Below are 12,478 nucleotides of genomic sequence, written 5' to 3'. Positions count from 1 at the left end.
TAAGAGGAGATTTATTAACAAAAATAAGGAAACTAAAGCCCAAAAGGGGTCACCAACAAGGCAATCTGAAAGCAAACAACTCCCAATACAAAATGCAAAAGAAATCTTTACAAGCAAAAAAAAAATAGATTAAAAAAGAAACACAGAAAGTCCAACGACAATAGAAATGCTTACAAAAATACAAACAATCCCCCAAAGCACATTTATTGAACTGCAGGAACTCCACTTCCCAGCCTTCCTTCTGTGTGCCTGGGGTCAGTTTCTACCGGTGATGTATTTGTTGCTCCACCTCCTGGGGAGTCCACCAATAAAATATAATGAACATAGGAAAACAAGATTACACACAAATAAGCTAAATAAATAAATAAAATACAATTGACATGGAATACGTAATTTAAAAAAATAACAATATTAACAAAAGATAGTAAGAACAGAATAAAGACTGAACACAAATTTACATAAATAATTTAAATATGGTAATAATTAGTTACATTTATATAGCACTTTTCTACCTTACTGAAAGCGCTTTAGTGCATTCACCTGGATGATGTGATGACAGCCATTCTTGCACCAGTATACCCACTACACATTAGCTATAGGTGGTGAAGAGGTGAGACAGATAGTTAGCCAGTAAGGGTCAGGGAATGACTGGAGGCCAGAATGACCAGGCTGTGGTGGGCAATTTAGCCAGCATATCAGGGTACACCCTACTTTTTTTAAAAGGGATCTTTCATGACCACAAAGATTCAAGACCTCGGTTTGATGTCTCATCTGAAGAATGGGGAGGAACCCTGGCTAAAACATAACACTTACTTGGTTCAAGGTGCTTCCTGGTATCACTTCAGGACTATTCTTATTAAGCTCATGTGGAGCTCTGATGTACTAATAATAGTAGTAGTAGTAGTAGTAGTGTAGTATCATCACATGTACAGAACATCATGAAATTCTTACTTGCATGTCCAACCAACATGCAACATGTCACAACTCTCCACTGCCATGATAAACAAGAATATATTAAAACAGTGTACTTCATTTTATTTAACTCTCACAATGTCTTTTTACGCTGACCCAATGCTGTGTTTTACAGGTGTTTTTTGACCCAATTCTGACACCCCTTTTTTGTGCCCTGGACATCAGATATTTCACCCTAAACTTACTTTATATTGATTAACCATCTTAATCTGTAGTTGTGATAATCCTAACTTTTAGAACAGATGAAATTTAAGATGTTTTCATAGGCTATAGAGAAACAAAGCACATGAGGAGTAAAATCCACTAAAGTATATGGCGACCAACAGTGACCAGAAGGACATGGCTGTACAAAAAGTGTGTCATTTAAACTTTTTAGCTTTGTGTAAAGTTAGGACACAATACTAAAACCCTACAGATTTTGGAGCGGAAAGTTGGCATTTAGGGGATTTTTATGGATTGCAAAGTCCATGGATTGGGAAATCCACTAAAGTTAACGGCGAGTCAAAACTGAGCCGAAACACTAGGAAAGATAAACATTTTGAAAAGGTTGTAAAATTATATAAAATTGAAATCATCAACTGGGGGAAATGTAGGAAAAATCACAAGGTTTCAACCTAAACATTTTTTTTTTATTTCAAATTCAAAACAGGGTCAAATTTGACATGAAGGCCTTATAAGGGTTAATAAAAAATACATAACTGCAAAGAGAAAAATAACATCAGATGTAAATTTTCCTTTTGGCTTTGCAAGCATCAAAATGTATACCAATTTCCCCTTGATTCTTCCAACGCCTTCTTTTTCCTTTTTTTAGCCCTGTATCTCCACTGTCTATAAGGTTTCTTCCTTAATCAAGGGCCCTTCTGTGCTTAGTGGTGCTTTAATCTATCGCTCTTCTCACCCATCTGAAGTCCATTGACCTTTACCTGTGATGTACTGAGCCTCACACCCTAAGAAATTTTCTTTCTCCTATCCCACCTATGGACACACCCCACCCTGCTGGCCTCTGTCTTTCTTCGGTTACTCAGATCCCAGCTAATCCAAACTCCGGCCATTTCCCTTCTTGTGTAAGTTGCTTGTATTTTGGACCTTCTCTCACATTTAATTTTTAATACTTGATAGATTCTTTACTTGCCCTGTTTTTCAGTTTCACATCCTCCCTTTACTGCCAAACCACCCTCCCTCCACCATTTTTGTATGTACCCTTTTATTGTAACATTTAAAAAGTGGACTTTTACAAAGATGCTTTATTCCTTTCTTTGCTGAAACAGCCTGCTATATTAGCACAACTTGTTATGTTCCTTGGCTACTCAAAATGTTTGTTGTCTGTGTCTGATTCAGAACTACCTGAATGTTTAAGTAATTATGGGCGGAGTGATGGCTTTGAGGCAGGAGCAATCGGAAGGTTGCCGGTTTGAATCCTGTAAACGCCAGAATTGATTCTACTCCATTGGGCCCTTGAGCAAAGCCCTTAACCTGCAATTGCTCTGTCCTGGGTATGACGTTAATCTGCATTGAGCCCTGCAAGCAGGTCCTCCAACTTACAGGCAATACTTGGGGGTTGGTGGCAAGATTTACACTCCTGCCACTGTAAATAACCTCACACTGTTCCAGTGTGGTGCTCAGGTGTCACCTGCTCCACTTGGGTCCCAATCCAGGTGGTTCAGCATGCGGTGGTTGTGGCAACGAGCTATCAGCGCATGCTCCCAACCCTCTCTTTGATAATTAGTTGAAGTAGCAATTCTTAAAGGCTCTGGGGCATTGCAAGTCTAGGGTTTTAGGTATGCTGCTGTAGGGTGGTGTTTAGATGCAAGAGATTAGAAAATACATCTGCCACAAAGTAAAATTATGATGGCACAAGAGCGCTTCTTCTAACCCACATTGCTAGTTTCTCAAGCACACCTTCTGAATCTAATGGTAGAAGTGTATGAAGTCTGAAAGCATTTTTTGAAGACAAGAAATTGAATTTTAAAAAAAGGCAAAGTTGTCTTGGAAACAAGATGACCACATCATACCAAGATTAGCTTTATAAGATCAATAAAAGAGCTGATCAGCGAGAGACAGAAGGAGAGGAACATCAATCCAAGAATGCTTTGAATTACTGCTAGCTACTTCCTGCAACGCAAGAAATGGGCCACCTGGAAAAGACTAAACATCTACCAGTACCAGGTTATATGGTATTCATGCTTTTATTTAACTTTTGTTTAAGGCATTATTTATTTGAATAAAGATTAAAGATTAAAATTTATCAAAGTCTGGTTCCCTTCCTGCGTATTTGCTCTTTTTTAACCACCTGGGAATGAGAACCAAGATCGTTTCTCAGCTCAGGTCAGTTGGGATGAGGAGAGAGCACAAGCCTAATAGGAAGGCTGCAATGACAGTCACACCGGGGTGAAGTATGAAGGAACTACAGACAGAAGGTGGTGGACCACATTCATATGGGTGCAAGTGCACTGTAACTGTGAACTGTATGTCTCCAAAGGATAATAAGAGTAACAATATGCAAATAATAGTAACTATAGAGGTGGAACATAAATCTGAGGGTCTATGGGAAAAGAACCTGTACATCTGATAAAGGGGATTTATGTTTTAATTTAAGGTGTGCCCAAAGGCCATTTCACAATAAAACAGGTGTCAATGATTCACTCCTACTCTCCAGCCAGTATATTTTATATTTGAATGTGCATTATTTAAACCTAAAGTTAATTTATACCTGTACTATATCTCTCTATTTAAAAAAAAATCTTGGAAGGCTTGGAAGGAGACGTGATTTTCTCGGAGACACTTTAATGTCCCACGAGACAAGGCAGTGAGACGAAAGGACAGCTTCTGTACAGGCTTTTAAATGTTCGAAGTGCTACGCGACATGCAGATCACGCAGCACAGCAGCAGAGGGTTTCAGAGGAGCGACCGCATCTCCTTAGCGTGCATTCATGCCCCCCTCTTCACAACGTGAGCGGGAGAGATGCGAAGTGGCTGGCGCATAGTGCACCCTGGGGGTGGATGAGCAAAGCGAGCAGGGAGCAAAGCCCTGTAGTTAATTTAATTTATATTACATTATTTATACCTAAAGTAAATTTGTATTATACTAGCTGTGTTACCTGGCTTCACCCAAGAAATTTGCTAAGACAATGAGCCTCAGTTATAGTGTTGTCAGTTAATCGGCTGTGTCAGGTATCCTCTATATACCTTCATCCTAATTGGAGCAATTTTTAGGAAATTTAACATTTCTTTTCACTGCTATGCTGATGATACACAGATTTATATTCCCGTCTGCAACTCTGCAATAAATCAACTGCACAACTGTCTTTCTGAACTAAGATCCTAGATGGCTAATAATTTTCTTGATCTGAATCAAAATAAAACAGAGGTGCTTATAGTGGGTCCATCAGCTAAAGCCCAAATTGGTCTTGGATTTCTTGGCTCTTTCTCTGTCTTTTCCAAACCTCAAGTCCGCAATCTTGGTGTTATCTTTGACAGTAACCTCTCTTTTGAGAAACAGAGTAATTCTGTAGTCAAGAGTTGTTTTTTGCAACTTCATCTATTAGGCAAGATAAAGCCTTTTTTATCTTCTAGGGATCTTGAGAAAGCTACTCATGCTTTTATCTTTTCTCGCTTTGATTACTGCAACTTGTTGTATTCTGGGATTAGCAAATCCCTGATACGCAGGTTACAGTTGGTCCGGAATGCTGCCGCTCGTCTTCCGGGTTGGGGCAAGAAAGTTTGATTCTGTTTCTCCAATATTAGCTTCTTTACACTGGCTGCCTGTCAGTTTTTGAATTGATTTTAACATCTTGTTGCTAGTTTTTAAATCTTTACATGGGCTTGCTCCTGCCTATCTATCTGAATTGTGTGCTTTACACCAGCCATCTAGAGTGCTTAGATCTTCTGGTCAGTTGTCTCTGGTTGTCCCTCGTACTAAGTGTAAAACTAAGGGGGACAGAGCGTTTGCAGCTGCTGCTCCTCGCCTGTGAAACTCTTTACCTCATCACATAAAGGAGTCGTCTACAACTGAACTGTTCAAAACAAGATTAAAGACTCATTTCTATTCACTTGCATTCCGTGACCTTCAGTAATACTGATGGTTTCCTCATTGTGATTATGTAACATTACTTCTATTTATTATTTATTTTATTTATGTTCATTTATTTTATTTCTATGTATGTTTTTATGTTAATTGTATATGTTTTCTTCTTTTATTATAAAGCACTTTGGCTACAGCATTCCTATATTGTTTTAAATGTGCTATATAATTAAATTGACATTGACATTGACATAAAAGAACCAAAGAGAAAAGCAGGCCTGGAATGAGGGAAACTTTACAGATACAGGCAAGAATGTTTAGAGTAAAGAAAGAGAAGAGGTGGACAACATCTCTGGGGATGAGGTAGCAAAAAGAGTAGTAGTTTTCAAGAAAAGGGTCAAAGTGCCTTTTGAACCCGAGATCTAAATGCTCTGCTTGTCTTACTCTGTACTGATCATCATAGTCAAAGCTTAAACAAGGCATTAGTCTGTGAAGGAGATGGCTGAAATCGATGCTATTTCTTAGACCTTCAGAATGCTCTGGAGAGTGCTTATATGTTGCATGTTTCTTCTCATAGTACAGTCAGTTTTAATGACCTTTCTTATTTTCAACTGTTCTGAGGAGACATGCAAGTATGAATTTCATTGTATTGAATACACATGATAACAAACTTCACTTGACTTTTAAAGCAATGGCAAAGCTACAAGATTTCTTGAAGCCTCCAGCTGGATTCCTTGTGGATTATCACTCATCGGCGTTTCAATTTGCTGGAGGCGCCTCTAGTGCACACATGCTATTCCCAATGCACCAATTACCTGGAGCACAGGTGGATGAGCTTGCATGTGCGCAGAGACTTCAAATGGCAGGAGGCTTCTCTCGTACCAGTGGGTACATTTTGAGTCTCACAGTGAACAAAACTAATAGTTTACTTTACTCAAGATGGGCTTGTTTGTTTTGGACCAGATCCTCAACAATGGCCATCAAGGAAATAAAACTCTGTGTGAGTATATATATATATATATATATATATATATATATATATATATATATATATATATATATATATATATATATATATATGTATGGGCAGCACGGTAGCACAGTGGATAGCGCTGTTGCCTCACAGTAAGGAGACCTGGGTTCGCTTTCTGGGTCCTCCCTGCATGGACTTTGCATGTTCTCCCCGTGTCTGCGTGGGTTTCCTCCGGGCGCTCCGGTTTCCTCCCACAGTCCAAAGACATGCAGGTTAGGTGCATTGGCGATTCTAAATTGTCCCTAGTGTGTGCTTGGTGTGTGTGTGTGTGTGTGTGTGTGTGCGCCCTGTGGTGGGCTGGCACCCTGTGTTGGCTGGGATTGGCTCCAGCAGACCGCCATGACCCAGTAGTTAGGATATAGCGGGTTGGATAATGGATGGATATTTATATGGATATATATATATATATAAATAAAAAACCCAAATTCCAAAAAAAGGACACTGTGTAAAATGTAAATAAAACCAATGCAATGATTTGCAAATCTAATAAACCCATATTTCATTCACTATAGAACACAGAAAACATATCAAATGTTGAAAGTGAGATGTTTTATTATTTCAAAAACAATATTAGATCATTTTGAATTTGATGTCAGCAACATGTCTCAAAAAAATGGAGACGAGGCAACAAAAGGCTGGTTGTACTTAAAAGAAACAGCTGGAGGAACATTTTGTAACTACTTTGGTTAATTGGCCACAGGTCAGTAACATGATTGGGTATAAGAAGAGCATTTTAGAAAGGCAGAGGCTCTCAGCAGTAAATATGGGCAGAGGTTCACCATTCTGCAAAAATCTGCCTCTATAAATTGTGGAACAGTTTCAGAATAATGTTCCTCAATGTAAAATTGTGAAGACTTTGAATATCTCATCATCTACAGTGCATTCCAAGATTCTGGAGAAATCTCTATGTGGAAGGGACAAGACTGAAAATCGATATTGGATGCCCATGACCTCGAGGCCCTCAGGTGGGATTACATTAAAAACAGGTCTGTCATGGAAATCACTTCATGGGCTCGGGAGGACTTCCAGAAATGATTGTCTGTGAACAGAGTTTGCTGTGCCTTCCACAAATGCAGGTTAAAGCTCTATCATGCAAAGAAGAAGCCATTTGAACATGATCCAGAAATGTCACCGTCTCCTCTGAGCCAAAGGTCATTTAAAATGGACTGAGGCAAAGTGGAAAACTATTCCATGGTCAGATGAATTTGAAATTCTTTTTGTAAAACATGGATGCAAGGTCCTCTGGACTAAAGAGGAGAAGAATCATCAGGCTTATTATCAGTGCTCAGTTCAAAAGCGTGAATCTCTGATGGTATGGGGGTGCATTAGTGCCTATTACATATACATCTGGAACATCTGGAAAGGCACCATCAGTGCTGAAATGTATATGCAGGTTTAAGAGCAACATGTGCTCCCATCCAGACACAGTCTTTTTCAGGTAAGGCCTTGCATATTTCAGCACGACAAGGCTAAACCGCATGCTGCATCAATTACAACAGCATGGCTTTGTAGTAGAAGATGCTGAAGTGGCCTGCCTGCAGTCCAGACCTTTCACCAACTGAAAACATTTGGCGTATCATGGAATGAAAAATGCGACAAAGACCCAGGACTGTTGAGCAGCTAGAATCCTATATCAGACAAGAATGGGACAACATTCCTCTCCCAAAAGTCCAGCAACAGGTCTCCTCAGATGGGGGGGTGGGGGGTAAAACGTTAACATTTTTCAAAGTTATTGTCTGTTTTTACCTACATTTTTATTACTCTTTAATTTAATATTGTTTTTTTGTATCAGTATGCTGCTGCTGGAGTATGTGAATTTCCCCTTGGGATTAATAAAGTATCTATCTATCTATCTATCTATCTATCTATCTATCTATCTATCTATCTATCTATCTATCTATCTATCTATCTATCTATCTATCTATCTATCTATCTATCTATTATATAGTGCCTTTCTATCTATCTATCTATCTATCTATTATATAGTGCCTTTCTATCTATCTATCTATCTATCTATCTATCTATCTATCTATCTATCTATCTATCTATCTATCTATCTATCTATCTATCTATCTATCTATCATATAGTGCCTTTCTATCTATCTATCTATCTATCTATCTATCTATCTATCTATCTATCTATCTATCTATCTATCTATCTATCTATCTATCTATCTATCTATTATATAGTGCCTTTCTATCTATCTATCTATCTATCTATCTATCTATCTATCTATCTATCTATCTATCTATCTATCTATCTATTATATAGTGCCTTTCTATCTATCTATCTATCTATCTATCTATCTATCTATCTATCTATCTATCATATAGTGCCTTTCTATCTATCTATCTATCTATCTATCTATCTATCTATCTATCTATCTATCTATCTATCTATCTATCTATCATATAGTGCCTTTCTATCTATCTATCTATCTATCTATCTATCTATCTATCTATCTATCTATTATATAGTGCCTATCTATCTATCTATCTATCTATCTATCTATCTATCTATCATATAGTGCCTTTCTATCTATCTATCTATCTATCTATCTATCTATCTATCTATCTATCTATCTATCTATCTATCTATCTATCTATCTATTATATAGTGCCTTTCTATCTATCTATCTATCTATCTATCTATCTATCTATCTATCTATCTATCTATCTATCTATCTATCTATCTATCTATTATATAGTGCCTTTCTATCTATCTATCTATCTATCTATCTATCTATCTATCTATCTATCTATCTATCTATCTATCTATCTATCATATAGTGCCTTTCTATCTATCTATCTATCTATCTATCTATCTATCTATCTATCTATCTATCTATCTATCTATCTATCTATCTATCTATCTATCTATTATATAGTGCCTATCTATCTATCTATCTATCTATCTATCTATCTATCTATCTATCTATCTATCTATCTATCTATCTATCTATACTAGGGGGCTTTTCCCCCTGCTCATCAACCCCTTCCCCCCATCCCCACCACACTATGTGCCGTTGTGAAGAGGGGGGCTGAACGCACCCCAAGGAGACGCGGTTGCTCCTCTGAAACTCCTCTTAAACAGTGATTTTTATTTTTTACCTTCTCTTTGCTCGATCAGCTGCTAGCTTGCTGCTGCTGTCGTGCCGCGTGATCTACATCTCGTGCGGCGCTTTGAACGTTTAAGAGCCTGTACAGCAGCTGTCCTTTTGTCTCACAGCTTTGTCTCTCTTCTCCCCCAGACATCCTCAAACACTATTCGATCTCTTTTCGCTCTTCCGTTATTTCACTGAGTAATATTTTCCGTTTGTTTCTGCTAATGCGGTCTTTACTATCATTTTTTTTGAGACTGTCAATTCTTCTTAGAGAGTCAAGGCTGGGGGGCTGTTAAGAGGCAGGGCCTGTTAAAGCCCATTGCGGCACTTCCTGTGTAATTTTGGGCTATACAAAAGTAAACTGTATTGTGTATTGTATTCTTACTTCATTATCTCTAACCTGCTCTGCATGTGTATCGCGCCAATGATTTTGAATTCTTTATGACGTTCTACTTTGTCTTTTTCTGGCCCCGGGAGTGGTTAAATCTCTTGAGAGCACAGGAAGTGTGTCTACCAAAAGCATACCAACAACTGACAGATTAGATGACCGTGGTCTTGTTTGAAAATGGTTGTAAGTAGGGCGTGACTTGTAAAAGTCACCATCTCACGGGACTTGCTTCCAAAGGTTGTAAGTATGATGTGACTTGACCGTCCTGCGGGATGTTAAAGTGTCTATCTGTCTCTCTTCAAAAGATCACGTCTCGTCCCAAGATTTTTTTTATAATAGAGATATATATGTATATCCATCCATCCATTTTCCAACCCGCTGAATCCGAACACAGGGTCACGGGGGTCTGCTGGAGCCAATCCCAGCCAACACAGGGCACAAGGCAGGAACCAATCCCGGGCAGGGTGCTAACCCACCGCAGGACACACACAAACACACCCACACACCAAGCACACACTAAGGCCAATTTAGAATCGCCAATCCACCTAACCTGCATGTCTTTGGACGGTGGGAGGAACCCCACGCAGACACGGGGAGAACATGCAAACTCCATGCAGGGAGGGCCCGGGAAGCAAACCCAGGTCCCCAGGTCTCCCAACTGCGAGGCAGCAGCACTACCCACTGCGCCACCGTGCCGCCCGATATATATATATATATAACCCTAAATCTATACACACACACATACAATATAGATATACAATAAATACAGTGTGTGTGTATATATGAGAGAGACAGTCAGATTGTACATTTCCATTACAGAGACAACACTGAAGATGCTATAGGATTTCAGGCAACTGATGTATTAGGTAGCCACAAAATTAAGAAGCCACCACGTTCATCTTATACAGTAAGTATATGTGGGGGGGGGTCTATGAAAGTTGCTATATACAGTACACTGTAGTTGACACACGCTTACTGGACTGTGCATCTCAGACCTCTCTAATTGCTTTTTTTGTGCTCCTACAACACTGTCAACAACTAAGAAAATCTGCAGTCTTTTTAAGTGTTTTGAAAGTTGGGAGCCTTTTTAATTTTTGTTCACTTCCTTAAAGAGAGAGATATCACATTTTTGTTTATGAAATAGTTTTGTAATAATGAGGAATATTCAAAAACAAGACTGAAAATATAATGTAATTTAAAGGGGTGACGCAGTGGCACAGTTGTAGTGTATGCTGTCTTACCTCAGTATCCGTCAATAACGGCGTGCACAAAAAGGCGACCTTCAAAAGGGTGACGTCAATTGGGCGCAGCGAATAAAGGCAAACGTAACAAAATTATTACAGAAAATTTATTAGATAAAGGCAATGATTGAACGTATAAAAAGGTGAAAGCAAGAATATTAAAACATCCAATTAATTAATGCATGAACTTCTAACGAACTACTTCTAAAGCTCTCTATATTTTTGGTATGACAGCGAGACGAACATTTTCCAATCCTATATTCAGTGCATTTCCAGATGTGTTTCCCGTTGATAGTTTTCTCCTTTCTGAATGTATAGCCTTCGACTACGAGTAGATCTACACCTTTGTTGCTCTTCACATATTCCAGAGCCATTTCAACTAAATTATCTACGAACGCCTTTATTTGCCGTGCTCAATTGAGGTCACCTTTTTGAAGCGCTCCTCTATTTACGGGCGCCTTTATTCGGCACTCAATTGAGGTCGCCCTTTTGAAGGTCGCCTTTTTGTGCGCGCCCTTATTGAATAGAACCGTCTTACATCAAGGATACCGGGGGGGAGGCTGCTGGTTAGGGGGGTATTTTTCGTACGTGGATTAGTCGTTTAGCTGGATGTAATTGTTGACGATTTGGCCTGATCCTGGATCTGTCGGTTTTTCGAAACTCTTGCTAGAAGTGTTGTCATAGCAGCACATCCTGATCCTCAGACCGCTCGGAGCAGTTTTGTTCTACGTAAACATGGATTAGTTTACACACGTGATCAGTGACGGTGCGTGGAAGTCATCCAGTCAGGGCTTCGTCGTACATGAATGAGCGACCAATTGATATCGGTACGCAAATTATAAGAAGAGAATTTCATATAGAGAGGGGTTTGGGCGATCGGCAAGATCCTTTATTGCTCCCGGAGGAAATTCTCTACGAAAGCTACCGCTTTAGCCGAGAGGAAATATTGTACCTCAAAGATTTATTACCACCTTATATTCGAAGTCAAACTCGGCGAAGTCGGGCTCTCACAACCACACAGACAGTATGCATTGCTTTGAGGTTTCTTGCAAGCGGCACTTTTTTATATACTGTCGGCGATGCGGAAAATCTAAAGTGCAGTTTGCCAGGCAATTCGTAAAGTCTGTTTGGCTCTGAAACATTTCCTTCTGGTTTTCATTGTGTTTCCTGGACACCTGCGTGTGCAGACAATAAAAGAGGCGTTTCACGCCATTGCAGATAGGTAATACACAGGCAAAAACACCCACAGTTCCGTAAAGAATCTCAATCAGCCTAACATTCTCATTACCAGGATTTCCAAATGTGATTGGGGCACATGGGACTGATCACAGTGGAGTTTGATCAAACATTATTTGGAAAATGTACCTCTCCTGCTGATGAATAATCAGACACAGTGTCTTCATCAAATATTTGACCTTCGTCAATATCTCGTTGGTCAGACACGGGTTCAAGGGATATAACATTCCCTGCAACTGACCCCAAAAAAGAGGGCTACATGGAACATACCTATGGCACACATGGAGGACAAATATATGCAATGACCATCCTTTACCTGAAATGAAGTGACCACTGCATCCTGCCACTGGTTCTGAGGAGGAGCTTCCCCCTGGAATGCCCTCAGAAACTGGGCGATGGGCATTTTGCTGGAGAGCCAACTCTTCTGCAGGGGTTAGGTCTGGACCGCGTGGACCTCCACCTGTTTTTTGCTTGTCTGCCTTC

Source organism: Erpetoichthys calabaricus, chromosome 11 (assembly GCF_900747795.2).
Source record: "Erpetoichthys calabaricus chromosome 11, fErpCal1.3, whole genome shotgun sequence".
In the NCBI taxonomy this organism is placed as follows: domain Eukaryota; kingdom Metazoa; phylum Chordata; class Cladistia; order Polypteriformes; family Polypteridae; genus Erpetoichthys; species Erpetoichthys calabaricus.
Note: the sequence above shows the minus strand (reverse complement) of the source record.